General features: G+C 35.8%; 3 pseudogenes; 1 reads left to right on the forward strand and 2 right to left on the reverse strand.

The window, feature by feature from the left end:
- Positions 1-841: 841 nt before the first annotated feature.
- On the reverse strand, positions 842-2,329 carry LOC143569072 (aspartic proteinase CDR1 pseudogene; annotated as a pseudogene).
- A 4,353-nt stretch (positions 2,330-6,682) lies between these two features.
- On the forward strand, positions 6,683-8,904 carry LOC143569073 (metacaspase-6-like; annotated as a pseudogene).
- Positions 8,905-10,188: 1,284 nt separating this feature from the next.
- LOC143569074 (F-box protein At2g27310 pseudogene) lies at positions 10,189-11,150 on the reverse strand (annotated as a pseudogene).
- Between the last annotated feature and the right edge of the window lie 12,108 nt (positions 11,151-23,258).

The following is a 23,258-nucleotide window of genomic DNA, read 5'->3' on the forward strand; positions in this document are numbered from 1 at the left end:
TAATTAATAATAAGGTGGTAAGAAAACTCGGAAGTGCATCATCTAGTAAATTGCCCAAATGTTATGAAAAAGCTATATGAACAAACTTATGCACAACTAAGTGAGTGTATAGACAACGTTGTTACTATATAAACAACGTTGGTGCACGAGCATTAAAACCCAAAATATAAATTTGTCAAATTAACACACAAGATTAACATACAAAAATAAAATATTTAAAACAACGTTAGTTCGGTCAATAAAACCCGGGCAGTGGTAAAATCAAGTGTTGTTGTTCTCGGGCTTAAGGGCAGTAACTCCACGTGAATTCGGGTGGTTTTGGTAATGTTCGTTAAAATACTGGAACTAAAAAAAACAAAATTATAAAAATTGAGGTGAACCAATGGGGATGTGTCGGTAGATAAAACTTTGGGTGTTGGTAAAACCCGAACGTTGTCGGTACTGGGGCGTTGAGGCGGTGAGTTTACGTGAATTCGATTGGTTTCTGCCATGTTTTTTATGGTACCAGAACTACAACAAAAAGATTCGTTCGGTTACGTTCGTTACGCTACTGGAACTAAAAAAAAAGAAATATATAAAAATTGAGTTGGACCAATGAGGTGGTGTCAGTCTGTAAAACGTAGACGTTAATCAAACTCAGGGCGTTGAGGTGATGAGTTTACGAGAATTCGGTAAGTTACCATCACATTCAATATGGTGCCAGAACTAAAACAGAAAAATGGCATTCGACCGATTTCTGTTACGTTCATTACGGTATCGGAACTAAAAAAATGACAGTGACCAATGAGATGCTGCCCACTGTCACTAAAAAAATGACAGTGATCATGTCTTAATCTATAGTAATAATAATTGTAATGTTAAAAATGACACAACTGCCAGAAAATATCCGATTTCATTCATCATTTCACAAAATGCCAATGTGCTAGCTAGAAATATAAGTTATATATATTTGTGTTATATGAGATCATAACTTCATACAGTCTGTTCGTTTAAATTAAACTGTCTTTTTATTAAGGTCATAACCAACTAAGAAGTTCATTTGTGCTAGATTTCCAAATATCACAACCCCATCTACAGGGGCAAAGGCCAAGCAAATCGAATCGTTACCCAACCGAACAAAGGTGTTCATCGGGTCCAACTCCAAATCAGCACCGTTGAAGTGGGCCACCATAACCGGAAGATCCATCACTTCTAACGGGTTGTAACACAATCGTAGGTTATTTTGTGGGTCAGGACGAATGGGTACAATATCTTGCATTGAACGTCTCACCGCCAATTGAAATCAATTATAGAAGCTTTCAGGAAGCAGTGTTAACGATGCTCCTGAGTCGATGATAATATTACCCTCGACCAATGTTGGTTTTGTAGTGTAAAAGTCGACACGTTGACGATCCACGGTGATCCCTTCAAAATTTAGATAGTAAAAGATGTCAAGGTTTCCAAAAAATAATTGGGTTGAAACAACCCTGGCTCCAGAAACCCTGGCAGCATCACCAAAGTACATTTTACTTGACCTTTCTGTATGTGAAAACATTTGCACTAGACAATACGAAAACTTTCCCTTAATCGACGACCCCATTTGTGTAATGAGGGAGAACGGCCCGCCTCCAAGCCCCATTATGCCACTTTGATCTTCGGTAAACATGCCAGCATTTCTATGCCCGCATCCAAAAACCACATTTGTAAAGGCAAAGGAGACGCCGGTTGTAGTGGAACGCTGTAACCGTCTCTGTCGCTAGTTCTCCAGAACTATACGACAGATCTCCATACTGGACCAAATACAAACAAGTGTTGTCGGACGTTGTGCAGGATCTCAAGGGAACCAACATACACGTTGTGGAACCACACGTTGTCGTGTTATAGGTCGAGGAAACCCTTGGCTTGTAAACAGGACGCGTTTGGTTAAAACAATATGAACACGGTTCACATTGTGTCCATATTATGTCACTCCCCGTGTCAGCAACTCCTATGATGTCTTGAGGGGGAGTGCCGATCGATATCTTCATAAGATAGTTAGCTAATTGCGGATTTGGAAAGATATTTGTCATGCCGGTCCGCATGGAACTAAAAACCCTAGCGCGATCAAAAGAGCGGTTCATGGCAGCAACCACCCGCCGTGAAAGCGTAAGAGAAGGATCATAGAAGGGAGATGTTGGTGAGTCACGATGGATCAGGTTTGTAGTAAGGCTACCACTCTTGGATCGTACAAGGATTATCAAACTTGAGATATATAATAAATGTATTATCAAATCAACTAAGATATGTGTGTTGGATAACATATTTGTTTTCATGTTTTTGTTTAGACAATCTAGGATATTTGATTCCAACGATGTTGAATATTATATATACATGTAAATAAATGTATATATTATTATAGAACATTGTTAATTGTTGAACTACTTATCTTTCCTTCTTTCCCCGAATTGTTTATTTATTTTTATTTGAATACCAATCTACCAAGCAAAACTCTCGATTGGTCTTATGTTTCATGAATGAATCTTGGTCGGTAAAACCACTTGAGTGTTTTTAGTGTGTGTGTGAAGTAACTATATATTGTGTTAAAAAGTGTTTTTGTCACCGTCGGAGTAGTACTTACCAAACACAAACTTCCTTTTCATGGTTAAGAATGGGAAACCTTCGGTAATTATGCCCAACAAACACGACTTCTCTATGGGTGGGTTTTAGGGCCAGGTCTAAGAAGTTGAGCAGTTTCTTGAGTTTGGGGAGATATAGGGGTAAGGATGTTGATGGGTGTTGCGGAATTTCTGTAAATCATATATCTTCGGAAATCTGAAAGTCGTGATATATACTTTCAATCAAAACTATTTGTGGTTTATAAATGTTTTGATCGGATAAAACTCAGATTGATTGAGCAAGAAATTGAGTATGAATTTTTGAGAGAGTATGATGAACCAAAAGTTATTTCGTGTGATCAACTTATGGTTATTAGGATTAGGGGTTGATAACTGCATTACATTTATCTTATTTTGAATGACAAAATCAAAATATAAGCTCTTGATTTTGACATATAATATACTTATGAAATTTAATAATAATTAAATTTCAGATGCATTTTCAATAGAGTAACATATGCCAAAAGTAGGGCCGTCCAAACCGTTCGACGCTCGAACTCGCTCGTCGCTCGCTCGGAATATGCTCGCTCGTTTTTTCGCTCGATTGTAAACGAGCTCTGCTCGGTTCGGTTTGTAAACGAGCCAAGCAACGAGCAAAGGTCTGCTCGGTTCGGTTCGGCTCGAATATTTTTAATTTATTTTATATATAATTATATATGACTAAATATATAAATATATAGACAATACACATAAAACATAAGTATATAATTTTTTAAACCCTTTTAAAATTTTCCTCTTCCGTTAATTTAATAGTTTTATTAGTTCGAATCAACTTTTCAGAATACTAAAAGTTTGTTTACATGTTCATTATATCTCACTTCAAACTTCGACGCTCTGTTCCCGAGTTTCATTTCACAAGGGAAAGGAAAGAAATGAAGGGATGGAAAGAAAATGTTGTGTTCCTGAGTTTCATTAAAGGAAAGAAAGAACAATAAGTGTGTTCCCGAGTTTCATTAAAAGAAAGAAAGCAAAGGAAAGAAAAGGAAAGGAAAATGGAGGGTTTTATAGTGTAAATTCTTTCCTTCCATTTTGGAAGGAATTGAATGGATGGAAAGGAAAGGAAAATGAATGAAAGGAAAGGAATGGAAATGTTTTCCTTTCCTTTCCTTTCCTTTCCTTAGTTAAGTGAGCTCGGGAACACAGCGCGAACTCCTTAAAATTTACAACCTATTATGCGTTTGTCTAAAAAACTACTAATTTGTTTACAAAATATATTATTTATAGCCTTCAAACTTGTTTCTTATTAAAATTTTTAAAGTGAAAAAGAAATAAAAAAATGCTTGAAATCGCTCGATGTTCGATCGAAAAATGCTCGGTTCGATTTTGGCTCGTTTCGTTTTTCGCTCAGTTCGAATTTCAGCTGTTCGGTTCGGTTCGGTTGTAAACAAGCCAAGCAACGAGCAAGCCTTCGCTCGGTTCGGCTCGGCTCGTGAACAGCCCTAGCCAAAACGCACAAATGAAGCCCAAAAGACACAAACAGAGCCCAAAAGACACAATTGAAGTTTAAAAGTCACAAATGAAAGTTAAAATGCACAAATGGTAGTCAAGAGGCACAAACCGATGTCAAAAGGCACAAACGGAGCCCAGAAGGCACAATTGAAGCCTAAAAGTCACAAATGTAACCCCAAAGGCACAAACAGAGCCCAAAAGGCACAAACCCAAAAGGCATAAATAGAGCCTAAGATGCACAAACGAATATCAAAAGGCATAAACGGAGTCCAAAAGGCACAAACGGAGATCAAAAGGTAAAAATGGAGCCAAAAAGCACCAACATAACCCAACAAATAGAGCCAAAAGGCAAAAACCAAAAGGCATAAACAAAGCCTAAAATGCATAAACGGAGTCAAAAAGCACAAAAAAAAGCTTAAAAGGCACAAACATATGTCAAAAGGCACAAACGAATACCAAAAGGCACAAACGGAGCCTAAAAGCCATAAACGGATCCCCAAATGCACAAACAGAACCTAAAATGCACACAGGGAGACCAAAAGGCACGAACAGAATCCAAAAGGTACAAACGTAGCCCAAAAAGCACACATGGTGCCCAAAAGGCTTAAACGGAGCCCAAAAGACACGCATGGAGCCAAAAAGGCACAATCGAAACCCAAAAGACACAACTGGAACCTAAAAGGCACAAATGAAAACCAAAAGGTACAAAAAGAACAAATTGATGTTAAAAGGCACAAACAGAGCCCAAAAGTAGAGGTGCACAAAAGAACCGGTTACGGACCCGACTCGGCGGTTCCTACCCGGAACCGGACCCGACTCTACCCTACCCGCGGGTATGGACCGGGTCTTGGGCTTCCTTCTGAAACTGTACCCGGAACCGGAACCGACCCGAACCCGGTGGAACCGGTTCCGCCAATACTCGGTCAAAACCCGGCTGTACCCTACCTGAAACCCGAAAAAACCTGATGGAACCGGTCAAAACCCGATCAAATACCTGACTATACCCGGAACCGGTTCCTACCCGGACCCGGTTTTGACTTTTGTTGACTATACCCGGTTCCAGTTCTTGAGAATACATGGTTTGTGCACCTCTCCCAAAGGCACAAACAATGCCAAAAGGCATAAACGGAGCCCAAAATACATTAACGGACCCAAAAAGGCACAAACGGAGCCCAAAAAGCACAATTGGAGCCCAAAAGGCACAATTGGAGCCTAAAAGGCACAAACATAAGTCAAATCACACAAATGGTAGTCAAAAAGGACAAACAGGGCCCCAAAGGCACAAATGGATGTCAAAAGGCACAAACGGAGCCCGAAACGCACAACTGGATCCTAAAAGGCACAATAAAGGACTCCAGTACAATTTGCTAAGTGTTTCTCAAGTATGTGGCAAGAGCTACAAGGTTGCGTTTGATTACAACAATAGTTGCATCTAGAAGCCTGAATTTATGATTCCAACTTATTTGATCATGATGACAACACCAAGAAATGGGAACTTGGGAACTTGTATGAACTCAACATTAAGGAAGCCATTTCCAATGGGGGGGGGGGGGTTGCATGTTTTGCGTCTAAAGCATCTGAATATGAATCAAGGTTGTGGCATTTATGGACATCACACTGATAGTTGTTTGTATAAGAATGAGAAACCTTTGAAGTAAGGAAAACAAGAAGTTTGGTAAAGATTTTGGTATTTACAAGCAAAAATATAATGCCTATCTCAAAAAAGGTAAAGACAAGGTTGAAAAGAATGAAGAATCAGAAATCAAGAAATCTAAGAAGAAGTTTGTAAAACCTGAAAAAGAAGAAGACTGTGAAAGAACCTGAGTTTGAACTCGCATATAAAATAACTAAAGAGTCAAGGCAATTCCTTGCTAGAGAGGGATATGATGAGAAGACCTAGAACTAACTAAAGAGTCCAGGCAATTCCTTGCTAGAGAGGGATATGATGAGAATGACCTAGACAAGATGACTAAGATCAGATAAAGAAGTTGCTAGGGATGTTTTGAAGAAAATGAAGGTAAAAACCAATATCCCTAAAGGATCTACACAAGAGCCATCTTCGTCCAAGCCTAAAAAGAAACCAGACTCAAAGAGGAAGAAGAAGGATAAAGATGATGGATCCAAGTAGAAAGTTGATAATGGGAATAATCTCTTGTGTGTCTTTTGACATCCGTTTGTGCTATTTGGGCTTCGTTTGTGCCTTTTGGGCTCAGTTTGTGCATTTTGACATCCGTCTGCGCTCTTGAGGCTCTGTTTGTGCCTTTTGTGGTCCATTAATTTTTTTTAGGTTTCATTTATGCATTTTGTCTTCATTTGTTATCTAACATAAGTTAATTTTTTAACGACCAACGAATAAAGACAACCTACCGGGCCGGCGAGGGCATGCAGTTTTAACCAATTTAAGAATAACTATATTATTTTAACAAGAGTAAATTCGGATATTAGACATTTTCAAACACAGATATAATCGGCATTCGTGATCCAAATATGGTAACAACCAATACAGTTACCAACCTCATAATAACGTTGTTTGTTCACAACATTCACGTGATCGGACATAAACACAATAATTAATCCAACGTTTTCAATCCTCAAAAACAATGGGGAAAAAGGCGGTGTTGATCGGATGTAATTACACAGGAACAAAGGCGGAACTCAAAGGATGTGTCAACGATGTCAAGCGAATTCATCGTTCTTTAATCGATCGTTATGGTTTCGCAGAAGGCGACATTAAGGTCCTTATTGATGCGGACGCGTCGTATACTCAGCCAACCGGCAAGAACATCCGCAAAGCAATTGCTGATCTTATAGGCTCGGCGGACTCAGGGAACATCCTTTTTGTGCATTATAGTGGCCATGGCACCCGGCTTCCGGCTGAGACCGGTGAAAATGATGATACCGGTTATGATGAGTGCATTGTCCCTTGTGATATGAATCTTATTACGGGTACGGTATTGATATTTTTTATATATCTTGGTGATTTAAATTGGTATTGAGTTTAGGAAATAGCATTTGAAAATTTATCATGCATTTGGTTCATTTCTATTCGATACATAGCACATGGACCTCTTTGATCATGTTTCTTTCTCATTTTCTTTATTTGGTTTTTGTTCAATAATATTATCCTCGTGCAACCAATGCTAGAAAGCTATGCATTTGGGACTTCTTTCAATCGGTACCATTACTACTAAAAAATGACTTATTTTCTTACGGGGTTTTCGTTGGAAATTTGACAGGGCCATTTTCTAACGATTTTCCTATAAAAAAGCTGCGTGGATAAAACACATGTTGAAATATCATTTCTAACCATTTTCCAACAGTTAACTTTTCCTACAATATTGTTACAAAAGTGTTGTTTCAAAGTTCATACAACTTTCCAACAAAACCTATTTCCTTTTTTTATTTACTTATTTTTCAAATTTTGCTATAATTTTTCAACAAAAATATAATACTATATATAACACATATAATTATATTTAAAATGTTTACCAACAGTTTTTAAACCGCATCCGACTAGTAGTTATAATTTAAGTTTGATTAAAAATTTTTTAATGAATTTTGAAACGCTAAATTGGCAATGAAAATTGCAAAATTTACAACCATTTTAAGAATAATACTAACTGTTGTGGTTTCAGTCGCAAGTAGGTCATCAATTTTTAGTGACAAACTCATATGGTATGTTTCCAGATGATGATTTCAGGGAGCTAGTGGACAAAGTACCTGAAGGTTGCACAATAACAATCGTATCCGATTCATGCCACAGTGGCGGACTCATTGATCAAGCTAAAGAGCAAATCGGCGAGAGCTATGAAGACCCCGGAAACAAGGAGAGTAGCGAACCAGGTTTCGTCGGAAACATCATACAAAAAACCGGAGACGCACTAAAATCTGCATTCAACCGCGATGATGACGACGACAAGGTTGAAGACACCACCGTCGGAAACCGATCATTGTCTCTGGACACCCTAGTCGATATCCTAAAGCAAAAAACTGGCAATAATGATATTAGTGTAGGGAATGTTAGACCAACTTTGTTTGACCTGTTTGGTGAAGACTCAACTCCTAAAGTCAAGAAGTTTATGAAGGTCCTTTTGGATAGCTTCAAAAGCATTGGCGGTGGCGGTGGTGATGGTGGTGGTGATACTGGTGGCGATGATGGTAATGGTGGTGGTAGTTTTATGGGGAAGGTTAATGGTTTGGCTCAACAATTTTTGAAGCACAAGCTAGAGACCAACGCGGATTATGGGAAACCCGCGTTGGAAACGGAGGTTGGTGGGAAGTAGGATGTATATGCGGGTTCAAAGCAAAAGAAGTTGCCCGAGAATGGGATTTTGATTAGCGGTTGTCAGACGGATCAGACGTCTGCGGACGCGACTAAGTCGGATGTATCTTATGGTGCTCTTAGCCACGCGATTCAGGGTATTATTGAGGAGTTGGATGGGAAGAGTATTAAGTAATAAGGAGATTGTTTTGAAGGCTAGGAGTATGTTAAAGAAAGAAGGGTTTAAGCAGCAACCAGGGCTTTATTGTGAGGATAAACATGTTGATTCTACTTTTATCTGCTAATTTAGGTTGTTGATGTGATACGATGTTGTTTCTGATTTTGTTGTTTTTGTTGAGGTTGTTTCTAACTACTTTTGGTATTTTTGAAAGGAAATTACATTTATACAATCATGGCATGTTATGTTCAAATAATTAAGACTATTTGTTATGATCGCTATTAACCTAAGCCCAATGGGTCCAACCAAAGAGCCCTCCAAGGGTTAGTACAAGCCCAAACAAGTTAAACGTTTGGGATTATAAGCAAAAATAGATGGTTGTGTAAGGCATGAATGACAGCATGTTTGGGATTGAGTTTGAAAAATTTTTATTGGCTTACTAGCTTTTTCAGAAAGCCATTTCGAAATGCCAGGATTTACGGCTTTTGAAAACTGTTTTTTAACCTTTTCAAAAAGCTAAAATAAGAAATATTTTTGTGATCGCTAAACACATTTTAATATACTGGCTTTTTGAAAACACTAATAAGCCAATAATCATTTTTTAAACTCAATCCCAAACATGATCTGAATTTGTAGACGAAAGTCTAATCTCTCATCACCTTATCGAACTCTGTGATAGGATTCTAATTCTCATCCCCTTCTTGAATCAACGAAATTCGAACCGTGTTTGATTTTTTAGCAAGGTGATCAATGGAATGGGGAAGTGCATGCATGTTGGTTCAAGGAAACTGTTTCGGTCCAAGACATTCAGTTTTTGGAATTCTATGGTAGGTCAAATATGTTGTGCTGGTCTACCAATGTGTAACAACCTCTTATTTCCATATGCTTTGTATTTCTCGGCACGTTTAAATCAACAAAATAGAAAGGTCACAATAATATATATGTTTGAAGCTTGAGAATTGATATAAGCTAGGGATAGCATGTTTAAAAGTCAACGGACCAACCACTTTCATCAAACAAGATTTCAAAGACCTAACTACCAAACTGGAGATAACTTATTTCATATTTTAGACTATGAATCTAAAATTATTTCATTTTTTGCTTCTTTCCATAAATTTAAACGACGACATCTAGCTAAGAGTTGGCAACTTACGTGTTTGATGTAGTATTGACGGTAAGAGGCTGGTTACATGTATCTGTCATGGCAGAGTCGAATTAAAGGAAAGAGATGATCAATGAGGATGAGCACTGCTGAAGAGGGAGAGATGGTTTTCAAAAAAACTGTGATACTACTGGAAGGATGATTGTAAATGGACTTGTATATTGATTCATAAGATACAAAAGATATACAAATACAAAGGAAAACTATAATCAAAGGACCAAGAGTTATACAGGTATACATAATTCTATAAACAAACTATTGATACACCTGATCATTCTAAAATTGTAAAGATGATGTAGGAGGGAACACAAACCAAATAATTTAGACCAAACCAAATAATTTCATATTTGATAACGAGTTATGATTAAACAAATGATTTTATTATAATTATATACCCGAACAAGCGTATCATCAACTTTTAGATATACACATTTTGTTACAGGGCATATTATGTCACAAATTTACATAGTAATCAGCATTATATTTGTTTTAATAACCTTATATATTTAACAACTATAAAAGAGCAAATGACCAAAATGCCACCAAGAAAGCCACCCCACAACCAACCCGAACCAAGTCAAGCCGCCGTTCTCTCCTCTCCACCATCTCTTTCCTTCCTTTCCTCCTTTCAATATACTCATCATACCTCTCTCTCCGCCACTCGCCGCCGTCACACCGCCGTCTCTCTGCCGTCATAAGCCCATGCAAAATTACCATACTGTCCTTCCCATTCAAACACCTACCATCAATATCTTGAACAGTTAAACTCACCCCACTCACATACAACTCCAAACTACCATCTTTAGCACCACATGTGACCTCTACGTTACAATTCACATAACCATCATCATCCACCGCGGCCACCACCGCAAAAACCAACTCGTATTCATCGGTAAACCAATTCCTAGTAACCGAAACCGGCTTTAAACTCGACAGATTCACCGCACGGCTCATACTAGGGTCGATCACAATCCAACTTAGCATCATGTGCTTCATTAAATCCAACTCCATTGCCCGATCATCACCCGATAACTTAATATCCGATCGCATGAGTTCTTTCGGTCCCGTAACATCAACCCGAAACAAATGGTGATCACTTGGTGTGGTGTTGGTGGACATAGCCTTGGATAACAGTAACTGGTTATTGTATTTAAGGTCAACGGAGGAGATGAGTTGGGTGGTTGTTGGTGGCGCTGGTGTGGTGGTGATGAGGTGGTCGGAGGGTGACGAGAAGGCGTCGGAGAAGAAAGAACGGTGGCCGGAAGTGAAGGTGGAGATGGGGTTGTTGACTAGAGGGTCAATGGTGGATGGCCACGTGGAATGGCATATGTTTGACCAGAGGTTGTGGTCGGAGCAAAGGGTTTGTAGGGCGGAAGATGTGCAGCCGGCTGCGGTGAGTGACCGGCCGTCGAGTCGGGTTAAGATGTGGGTTTGGATGATATCTTCATGGAGTTTTGCGATTCCCATGTAAGGTTTTGGAGGGTAACAATGGTGGAAAGAATATACTACAAGTCTATATATTTATAGTTTGTAGTTTAGTAGTACACGTAGGCCATAGCATTATTAAGTTTCAAACTTGGTTATTTTTACTTTAATCATTTGTGGAATAAAATAGTAAAATGTGTCAACATATTAAAATAAATAATTAGGAATATTATTAGTTTTGATATGGTTATGATATAGAATATATTGGTTTGTTTTCTATCCAAAGAATATTTTGCTTTTGTTGTGTTATAAAGAATTGTTAATTAAATAAGGGGATTGATATTTTTCTTTTTGGGTTTGAAAGAACAAGTTCCTTTTGTCACCTTCGTTCTTGTTTATAAAAAGATTGGTTATTGAGATGGGGTATTTTTAAATTGGTTTATATCTTTAAAATTTATATTTAATTTAATTGTGAGTGAAAAGACTATTGAATGTGACTTTGTTATAAAACTTTATATGTGAAGTTGATTGTATATTATAGTCGATAGCATAAAATCATTATATTTTGATGCTCCAAAGAAAACATTACTATTATATGTATTTTATTAGGGGAGGAATAGCAATGTATGCTAAAAAGAAGGGAAGGCTAATCCAATTCTAAGGGAATTGTTAGACGTAAATGCAATACAAGGAATGAAATGATGTTTAAGTGTGTATGTGAAATTCCTGACGATCCTCTTCCTTGACCTGCTCTGGCATTATTGGGCCGCTCTATCTTCAGGTTTGGCCCGAACAATCCCGTTAACCATCTGTTGTGGTAGCCTTTCCTCTGCTTTCTTGCTATAGTTCTTTGGTTCTTCCTCTTCTACGTACGCTTATTGATAATACAATGCATTTGGCTTCTGAACTGATTATGACGATCACCTGAAACTTCATACATTTTGTAGACTTTGACCCCTCATCCTAGACATTATTGATTGTCGTTCCGTTGTCTGGATTATTGAGATTGTCTTTTATCATGGAGGAAGTGTGACATTCGTTAATTTCGGGTCTTGTTTGTATTCGTTTTTGTATTTGTTTATTATGTAAACCGACCCGATTTGTAAACCGAAGCTTATGTTATAATCAAAATGATGGATTTATGTTACAATATTGTTTCACACTTGTTGGGTCTTGAAAACATCCTATTTTTATTTGTATTTTTATTTATTTATTTATTTTTTTGTTGTTTTGTGTTTTTGTCTTGATCCATTTTGCATGAAAACTCTTGTGTCTCACACCCATATTTGACCACCAACATTACCCTATATATACACCACCTTTCCTCTTCATTTTCCCTTGCTACAACTTCAAAAAAAAAAAAAAAAAAAACTCTCTCAAACATCAAAGATTCAAGGTTATCTTCTTAAGTGTTCTTGAAGGATTTTGGTCTTTCATTTTAATTAGTTTTGTAGACTTATTAATACTTGTTTATGGTTGTGCAACATATATATAATATACACCCCTTGTTTACCTTTGGTAGTTACTTCTCCGATTCCGGTCGTTGAGGTTTCGGACCCCATAAGGCAAGGCTTCATGGAGGACTTCGTGTCCTTGATATATATACATCTATATAACTTGTTCATACATATTAATCTTGCTTATTTTAGTTTGTTGGTCATGTTTACAAGTTCCATGGTTATGGGTTTTTAAAAGTCTATGCTTCGGTTTAACAGTAAATAGCTCTAAACCGTAAACCGAACTTTGTTACTAGTTTTGTTTGTTTAAACATACTTAGTGTTAGATCTAAGTTTCTAAAATCATTTTTACAAATTCTATGGTTATGGGTTTGTAGAATCTTACCTCGGTCTTAACCCAAAACACGATCCGAACCGAAAACCGAACTTTTGTTTAAAGACTTTATTGTTAACTTTTGGTATTTTTTTATTTGTACATTATTATACAAGTTCTTTAGTGTTTGGACATGTGGAAACCATCTATGAACTTGTTGTGAGATGGAAACCGAACCAAACCGATTCTCACTCGCTTAAGACACACAAGTGTGTTTTTTTTAACCATCAAGACTTGTGTATTTCTTTAAAAATAGTTACAAATTGATTTTTAAATATTTTCTTAAGTACTTGGAAATGTTGGATCCAACTTGATCTCATAACAAAGTTTGGACTGACAAAACCGAACACTCGCTTAACGTGCGTTGTTAGTTCTAAAACAATGGAACTACATACTTGGTTAAGTCTTATTAAATTTTATTGAGTTATCTCATAACATTCAATATTTTGGAAAGTTGACTTTGGGTTTGACCAATTATCAAGACCCGAACCGACAACCCGGACACTCGATAAAAAAAACCCGTTTTAGTATCTTTATTCCAAAGGGATTTGCATTCTTGCATTTTACCCACCTTGTTACTTAACATAGGTTGAGTAAATATTAAGGTTGGATACTTTAACCCGGTTTCGAGCAAACTTACATTTTTAAAGGGTTATTATTATAAATTCTTAAATAGTCACATTTTAAACCTTGAACTTTAATTATTTACATTTCTCAACATTTATTTTGTTTAAAGACCTTCAAGACACCCTTCTAAATTCAAGACTTATTTTCTTTTTAGGCATTGTGCGTTAAACTCGTCGTTCCGACAAATCTCCAAATTATCATCTTTCAAGTTTACCATTTGAAGGTGAGTACTTCATACCCCATTTTCCATCTTTTATTTTGGGGGTGACATTTCATACTTATTCAACAAAATGCTTTATATTTGAATCTTAAACCACAAACGTAGTTGTATACTTTACCTAAATAATTGCTCGATTTGGTGTTCTATGCTTATATGCCTATGTGTTTATTGCTTTTGGTTGGTGGAACTATAAAATCCTAGACTATTTGGCATCCCCTTATAGCAAGGTGTCGTTAACGTAATGCAATTAACGATAACTATAAAATCCTAGACTATTTGGCATCCCCTTGTAGCTAGGTGTCGCTAATGTGTTTAGCGATATCTATTTATCCAAATTACCACTTTTATTTATCGTTTCGTATGCAAGTTTTGTGGCTATCTTTATTATAAACTAATATGATTAAACTTATGAATTGCTCACCAACCTTTGTGTTGACAAACTTTATTTCATTAAATGTTGCAGGTTTGCATCTTGGTTGATTTATGATTGTGAAGAAACGACATCAAAGACCTTAGGATATTAGTAAAAATGAACAATATCAATTTGCCATATTTTGTGATACTTGTTTATGGTTATTTTATGAATAATTGTTATGTGACATTTTCGATGTTGTGAAATGAAATGAGTTTATTAAATATTGTCACTTTAATTAGTGTCATGTGCTTATGGACAATCGTTACACCTCGGCATGTTCCGCCGCCTTTGATCGGGGTGTGACAGGAAGGATGTTGCATTTTCCTCCCGTGTGTAGTTATGAGAAGAGGGAAGGAAAGTCTTCATTTTCACCCGTCATCATATATGAAGGTTATTCAGACGATTTTCTGTTGCTGTAAATGGCACACTGCACAAGTATCCTTTTCATATAAATTCTTTTTAGGCAAATCTCTATCTTATTAACTGTTAAGACCTTTAAATACAATTTTATGTTGTATGATAAAAGATTATCAAAATCAAAACTTTTAAACATTTAACAAGTCACTTTCATATTTGGACCGGATTACCTAATTATAAGGTGATAAGTTACTTTTTTTTTTTCTAAAATATATTTTGAGCAAATTCAAAATTTTCATTTAGCGAAAATGAGATCATATTTATCATGCAATTAAAAATTGTTTTAAGTAGAATGAAATTAGAGAGAGGTGAATAAATATGAGGGTCACTTTCGTCATGCATTACCTGTATTTTGAATTTCTCAATTTAGAAATAAGTTACCGCTAAAGTCGTCACAACATATTTGACTATTCAAGCGGCGACTTGCCATTGGAACTTCCTCGAACCTTATGGGCCTAACTTTTTCTCAAAACTACTTTTCCATTTATAAAAGAAGCATGTCTACATTTTTTACATGTTGTATTATTTATTGTTTTATTATATATACTTTTCTAGTGGATGTAATATATTCCTTGTGACACATTGTAGCACCCTTAAACTTCCTTGTGACACATTGTAGCACTCTTAAACTTTCATGTCAAATTAACAACTTTAGAGCATTCCTGAGTTCTTCAAATTATGTGAGGGAGTTCTTTATATTTTAGAGATGGTTAAAAATGTTTGTGAGGGGAGGAGAGAGAAAATATTACTGTTCATGGTTAAATTTGGAGAAACACATTGTTCACATCTATAATTTTATAATGTTTTTTAAAGGTGTTGTGAGTGAAGAAAAGAGAAAAGATAATGATAAAAGCATAAAAATATATTATTTAATTGAAAATGAGAAAGAAAATATAGTGTTTTTAGTGTAATTATAGAGATGACGAAGGCGTGGTGGTCACTTATGAGTCGACGAAGGCATCAACCTGGTGTTGGTGACAGATAGCAGATGGTGAATCATTCATCTCTACGCTTGTAGAGTGGCTCGGAATGGTGGCGGACCCCACCCTAGCCGCTGATGGTGCGCCAGCCACAAATATATACGGATTAACCAGAAGCTAGAACATGCCCGATGACTAATCACTTAAGATTGGTGGTGGACCGTTACCGTGTTGCCTAGTTGTCCACTAGATGGGTCCTTTGGGCCGGCTATAAATAAAGCTTTGGGTAATTTTATTTTAAATTATTCATTTAACTTGTTTCTCTCTCGATATTCATACCCGGCCTTTGCTTTTTCTCCAAGGAAGCCATCTCCCGTATATCTAGAAAAGCTTGAAGGTTTTGCTCGAGCACAAGAAACCATAACCCGTCTTATAGCTAGTTTTGAAGTCTGCGTAAGGTAAAGATTATTGTTGATCCTAATATATGTAAACATATGGGTTTTGATAAATGGACATTTTGTCATGGTGACGACTGATAGTTTAATAACTGTATGATAGAAGTGAAACAAATATTTTATTTATTTAAAAAGGTTTTGAAACCATTAAACGAAGTAAACTTTTTAGTCAAGGTTTGACCCTTTAAAGCTAGATCATGTAAAGGTCTATAGGATATAGACTAGATTATTATGAGATCTAGGAGATTAATACGAACATATGGTTTAACTATAGGTTAATATTTGTAAACGAAGGAAGACGAAAACAATCATAAGATAGATTATTTGATGGATACTGTTAATTCTTTCATAAACGCGGATACATTCAACTCTTTCAAAGACAAAAATGTATTTTAGATATAGATGGTATGAAAAAAAGACTTGGTGTATTGAATATGTTTAACACGACATAGCTTGGACTATATGGGCGCATACGAATCAAATCTGCCAGTATTATGTTTTAGATGGGACATTGTAACATGGTTAGTAACGGACCTAGTTATAGGATATGTAATACCATGAGTTGCCGGATCAGCACACATGTTAATAATGTTAATAATGATCAAGCTTTGTTTTAACTACAAATATAAAATGTTTTATAAAATGCGTTAATGGTCTGGCAATTCACCATCAGTAATTGCTGACATATTTTTAAAATACACCCTTCAGGTAATGGTTGATAGCTCAAGGAAGGATGGATGGATGGACGGAGGGACGAATGATGAAGGGGCTGATGGACGGGTGGATGAATGAATGGACGGATGGATAGATTGTAAATTTTCAAGACCTTGCAACTAAACTTGTATATGTTTGAAAACCCTTGAACAAATTGAAAGAAAAGTATCTTGGTTACTCTTTTGTAAAACAATGGGTTCTAAATGAGGGTGACACACACTCATGTGTGAATGTCCCAATACTTTGAATACATGCCCTCGAGTCATTAATATACTAAGACGTATGTGGTGTGAGATCGTATCAAACAAATGAAATTGATAATGTGATGTATATTCATAATCAAATTATTACACTTAAAAGTAAATGCTTTACATTCTGAAAGAGTTGACATCAAACAATTTAAGACCTTTATGTTAACCATAGGTGAGCTACCCTACGGCTGGCAATCTCACTACAAAGCACACACTAAATGAAAGACTACATAACTTATTAACAGCCAGACCATATATGGTGCTCGCACATGAGTACTCATGGACACATGAATGTGTGATGTCATGAGCACAGTGGTGGATGTACCATATGAGGAGGGGCAGCCTCCGCTACCTCTCAATGTTTTACCGGTAGTGTAAAAAAAAAATTTATTTGGTTTTCGTGTTTCGTTACCCCTGAACAAAAAATAACATTACCCCTATGTATTTTAAGCCCAACCAATTTAATACTTAAACCCAACAAAAGCCCAAACCCAAACCAAAAAACCCAAAAACCCAAATAATACAATAAAAAAAAAAGTAGACTACTCTGCTCAGCCTCTGAACTTCACGACACTAACCAGCCACCACGGCTCCACCTCCAGCCACCTACCTCCAGTCCGCCACCTACCGCCAGTCCGCCACCAGCCACTCCATCTCCTGCCTCTCCATCTTTTCCGGTAAGATTTGCTATATTTAGGGATTTAGGGTTATGTTTAAACGAAATTAATTTGGGATTTAGGATTTATGTTTAAATTGGATTTGATTAGGTATTGAGGATTATGTTTAAATTTGAATTAATTAGAGATTTAGCTTTTAGTTTTATGTGTAAATTGGAATTGATATTAGGTTTTTGGTTCAAATTTTGTTTGGGAACTTTGAAGATGAGTAAACAACCTCTTATTAGCAACTTTTTTAAACGTCAAAGTAAAGAAAACGATGACATCTGTTCATCACCAAATTTAAATATTCCAACTTCAAGTTCAAACATGTGTGACTCTTTTGTTTCTTATTTAATTAAATATTGTGTTTATCAATATTATTGTTGAGTATACTTTAAAACTACTCATTAACAATATATGTTTGATCGGATCGAAAGATATCAATAAAATCATTGTATTAGTAAGTTAATAAGTTTGAATAATTTCACAATATCATTAAGCAAACAAGTTTAGGTTATTTTGATGCGCCCACTATAAGCCAACTTCTTTTGATCCGCTATTTCGAATGGGTTAACCGGGCGCCAGTATGCGTGTAACACAAAGCCGAGCCCGGGAAGCGCCAAATGCATAACCAGACACATACACGAGAAAAACGCGTTATTGGGCTCCGCTACGCGTGAAACGCGTAATCAGGCCCCGTAAATGCGAAACGTAAAAAAAATTTCTTAATGCACGGTTAAAATTTTTTTTTTACGCTACCCATGCAATTAGTTTCTAGATGTCACACCCCAACCTAAGACGGAAATGCCGGGGCGTGATCCGATTGCTCACAGCTCGAATATACTATCATAGTTATAAATGAAAATATCTAATTAATTATTTTATTCAATAATTCACACAATAATCAAATACAACACAAACAATTCAAATAAACAAATATAACAAGTTTAAATCCAAGTTTGTCTTCATTATAACCCTAAGGTCTTTCTAAGAGTCCATACTTCAACTTCAAACAACCTGCATATGCGTAGAAAATGGAACTTTGTCAACAAATATGTTGAATGAGTTTACAACCAAGTTTTGACACCAAAATAATGTTAATATGATAAATAAGCAAAACGTAATAAATGCGGTAATGAAATCAAACCATAAGCAAGTAAGTTGTCGACTAAACCATTGCTAAGCGAGTCGGGCGCCGGTAAATCAACCATAAGCAAATAAGAATAAGGCCGTTGCCAAGTGAATCGGGCGGTGGTCAATAGAATGAGAACCCAATACATGGGGATATGCGGGACCTCTCCGAGCACGAATGCGCACATAAACAAGTAAGCACATAACCAGTAGATTTGATTAATCACACACAATTACGCGTTTGCTATTTTTGATATGTATGTATATATAGATATGTATGTATAGTATGATATATGCATATATTCCCAAAACGTTTGTGAAAATCGAGTAAAATAGGGTAATGAGAAAACTCACCCGATCGATTAAGCCAAATGGGAATGAATACGACAAGAAAGTGATAATCACGATCTTCGAGAATTACCGACACGAATCCTAATTAAATAATGTTATAAGTGAACTATAAATGATATAATACGTATAATGGATTTGGGATTTCAATGTGGATTGAGTTATAATTATGATTGTACGTTATGGATTAAACGATTGATCACTACAAATTATTGTTATTGTAAAAGCATTATTATTAGTTATTACTTAATTATAAAAATCATGGTTTATTATATAATCGAATCTACAAATAATTAGTTTAAATAAATAATGATAAACGTTTAAATATATAATTAACATAAAATTTATATTTTAAAAAAATATGATTAACACTTTTAAATATATTAATACGTTTATTATGATTTTATTTAAAATAAATAATACATGTGTATATATATATATATATATTTATATTTATATATATTTATTATATATATATATATATATATATATATATATATATATATATAATAAATATAAGAAAATTTATAAAAACATTTTAACAACTAGAAGCCTTAACATTAGTGTCGGGTTTTAATAAAATAATGATGGTTTATTAGTAATAATATATATACACACACACACACAAAAAAAACTTGTAACGAAACTAGTCGACACGAAACGCGTCTTTATGATGTCGGTTTAACAAAATATTGTTTATTTAACATTAATTATAATATATTGTAAACTATTAAAAATAAATTTAAACAACTAAACAAAAATAAAATGGCAAAAACGGGTTGCTGGGACTTGAACCAGGAAACACGGCCGGCCAGCAATTAAACACACAAACCCTAGCCAACTGAGCTAGGGTGTCAGTTGGTTAAGATCTGTAAACGCATGTATATATACAGTAATTAATAAAACCCAATTTTGACTTAAAAACCTTAATTCTCTAATCGTTCAATCCGTTTAATATTTGTTTAAATTAATTTAGGGTTTTTGTAGGGTATTCAGAGGCGAATTCAGACATGTAATTGATTACCTTAATCTCTGATCATACATGGGTTAATCACGAGTAAACAGAGTCGGAAAGAATGGCGACGTACGAGGTATCAGCAGACGATATTAATCAAATCAACCATGGGGCTTCCGTTTGCGCTGGCATGAGAAGGGTGCAGACGAGATTAATTGAGTTATGATCACATCTAGGTTATATATCAGATTTAGGTCACGGCGGTTTATCATAATATATCAATACAGTTTATTATTGATCTTCTTTCCTAATTCATTGAGTATATGGATATGGATTACGATGAAAATTCCATGTATACGACGGTAATAGCAATCTCAACCATGATTCAATTCCATGTTTACGACGAAAATTGAGGCAAAAGTAATATAAACGGGTCACGGTTTGGGTATATGGATATGGATTACGGGTTTGGGTCAAATATATTATAAAATATTATACATAAATTGCACTTTAGTCCCTAGAGATTGGAGATGGAAACATTAGAGAATTAAAGTTTATTTCCGGTTATAAACGTACATATTCCAAAGTTAAATACATATTAAATAAATATAATAAACAAGTATCAATCGTAAAATAATTTCTCGATAGACATGATTATTTTTCAGTGATAAATTTCCCGAATATAAAACGGGTCGATTAACGGATATAAATTTGTATGTGGAAAAACCCGAATTGTTACACTATATCCGCCACTGCATGAGCATGCACATATCCAAGTAATCGATCATGAAGTTTATATGTGCAAACTCTTCACTACCTATAGCAATTCAAGGTATTTTGATACGGTCCCATATCTTGGTCAAATCAGTTATTAAAAGAGGGGATAGTGAGTTAATGAGTAGCAGAAATTTAGGACCGGTTATTATTCTATTAATAAATGGTAGCTAAAGTTTAAGGCAAGTTATTATACATTAGTGCTTATATCTTTTGTTCTAGTGAGGAGATTATCAATGCTTATTATTATTATTATCTAAGTATTAGGTTTTCTTTAACCTTGTATCGGAGACTTCCCATCTCGAATTGGGTAATCAGAGACCTCCTATCCCGAATCGGGTTATTATGTCTCAGTATTTGAATCTTTAGTTTTGAGTTCAGATTCTAGACTCTATAATTTGGTTCCATTGCCGGGAAACACATTTAAATGAAAGATGGTGCAAACCAGGGGTAGCGATGGTAGCAGTCTTACATCCGATCAAATAATCGCTCAATTGGCAGCCATCGCCGCCAAACTTGACACCATACTCTCACGATTGAAGGGTGATGTTGCAGAAATCAAGTTCCAGATGATAGGATATGGCAGCTATTGTGAAAAGGCATATAAGGATCAGAAGAATATGGGGGTGAAGGACAGTTTAATGGCCGAAAAATGAGGTGAGATGGTCAACTATTATAACCAGAAAAATCGTCTTTAGATTTTGGAAATTAAATATGATGAACCTAATGCCATGAGTTTGACCCTTGAATCTGAGTCCAAAGTTAGCCATACAAAGCCTAACAGAAACCCAACGGCAACAACTACCTTCAAACCTAACTTATCAGTTGTTACTCAGTCATTGCAATCAACTCCTAAAATCCTTCCATGCATATGTGATTATGTAAACCATTGGCAATTACTAACAAGCAAGCTATTGGAATCAGGGGAAGAGGAAAAGAATACCGACTTTGAACAACCAACTGCAATTACAGGGGACACACATGATAAGAAGCAAACCGCTGAAATCAAACAGTCATCAAGGTGGGGTGTAGATGTAAAAGACAATAAAATCGCAGGGACTTCACAATCTGCTCTAGCTTATGGATTGATCTATGAAGCGAGCCAGCTTATAATTGAATGGTTGATCGCTTGGCACAACTATCAGATTTTTGACTTGCGGATAAGTCGTTTGTACGGTTGGGATGTATTGATACGGTCCCATATCTTGGTTAAATTAGTTATTAAAAGAGGGGATAGTGGGTTAATGAGTAGCTGAAATTTAGGACCGGTTATTATGCTATTAATAAAGATTAGCTAAAGTTTAGGGCAAGTTATTATTCAGTAGTGCTTTTTTATATCTTTTGTTCTACTGAGGAGATTATCAATGCTTATTATTGTTATTATCTAAGTATTAGGTTTTCTTTAATCTTGTATCAGAGACTTCCTATTTCGAATAGAGTAATCGGAGACCTCCCATCTCGAATCGGGTTATTATGTCCCAATATTTGAATCTTTTGTTTTGAGTCTAGATTCGAGACTCCATCATATTTGCATAGCTTCCAAGCACCGCATATTTCCAAATAACCAAATTATTTGCATTTGACTATTAGTAGCCACATTTATAACCCTGTGGTCTTCCTTTTAGGGAAAATTCTAAAAATAGTCCGAAGTAGGAGAGGGAAATTGAAAATAGTCTTTGAAAATGCCATATTCCAGAAATAGTCCTTAGAAATCAATCAGCGGCGGTAGGTTTGAAAAAAGTTGAAAAAAATCCGATGGTTTTCCTTGTCCAATACCAAGCTGCCAAGTGTCCCACTACCCACCTGCCCCGATGGTTTTCCAATGAAATCTGTCTGGACCGATATTTTTGAAATGAAAATCATCTCACATGAAAACCATCTCCAAAAATCATGAAAATCCGTGTTTTTTTGAAAATTATCTTCGAAGACGAAATTCATTTGAAATTCATCGGCTCGGATGAATTTCAAAAAAACACGGATTTTCATGATTTTTAGAGATGGTTTTCATGGGAGATGATTTTCGATGGTTTTCAATCAGCGGCGGTAGGTTTGAAAAAAGTTGAAAAAAATCCGATGGTTTTCCTTGTCCAATACCAAGCTGCCAAGTGTCGCACTACCCACCTACCCCCGATGGTTTTCGAAATCTGTCTGGACCGATATTTTTGAAATGAAAATCATCTCACATGAAAACCATCTCCAAAAATCATGAAAATCCGTGTTTTTTTGAAAATTATCTTCGAAGACGAAATTCATTTGAAATTCATCGGCTCGGATGAATTTCAAAAAAACACGGATTTTCATGATTTTTAGAGATGGTTTTCATGGGAGATGATTTTCGATGGTTTTCAATCAGCGGCGGTAGGTTTGAAAAAAGTTGAAAAAAATCCGATGGTTTTCCTTGTCCAATACCAAGCTGCCAAGTGTCCCACTACCC

The sequence above is a fragment of the Bidens hawaiensis genome, unplaced genomic scaffold (genome assembly GCF_021521415.1).
Source record: "Bidens hawaiensis isolate Kalapana, Puna unplaced genomic scaffold, B.hawaiensis_p1.1 tig00024303_1, whole genome shotgun sequence".
In the NCBI taxonomy this organism is placed as follows: Eukaryota; Viridiplantae; Streptophyta; class Magnoliopsida; order Asterales; family Asteraceae; genus Bidens; species Bidens hawaiensis.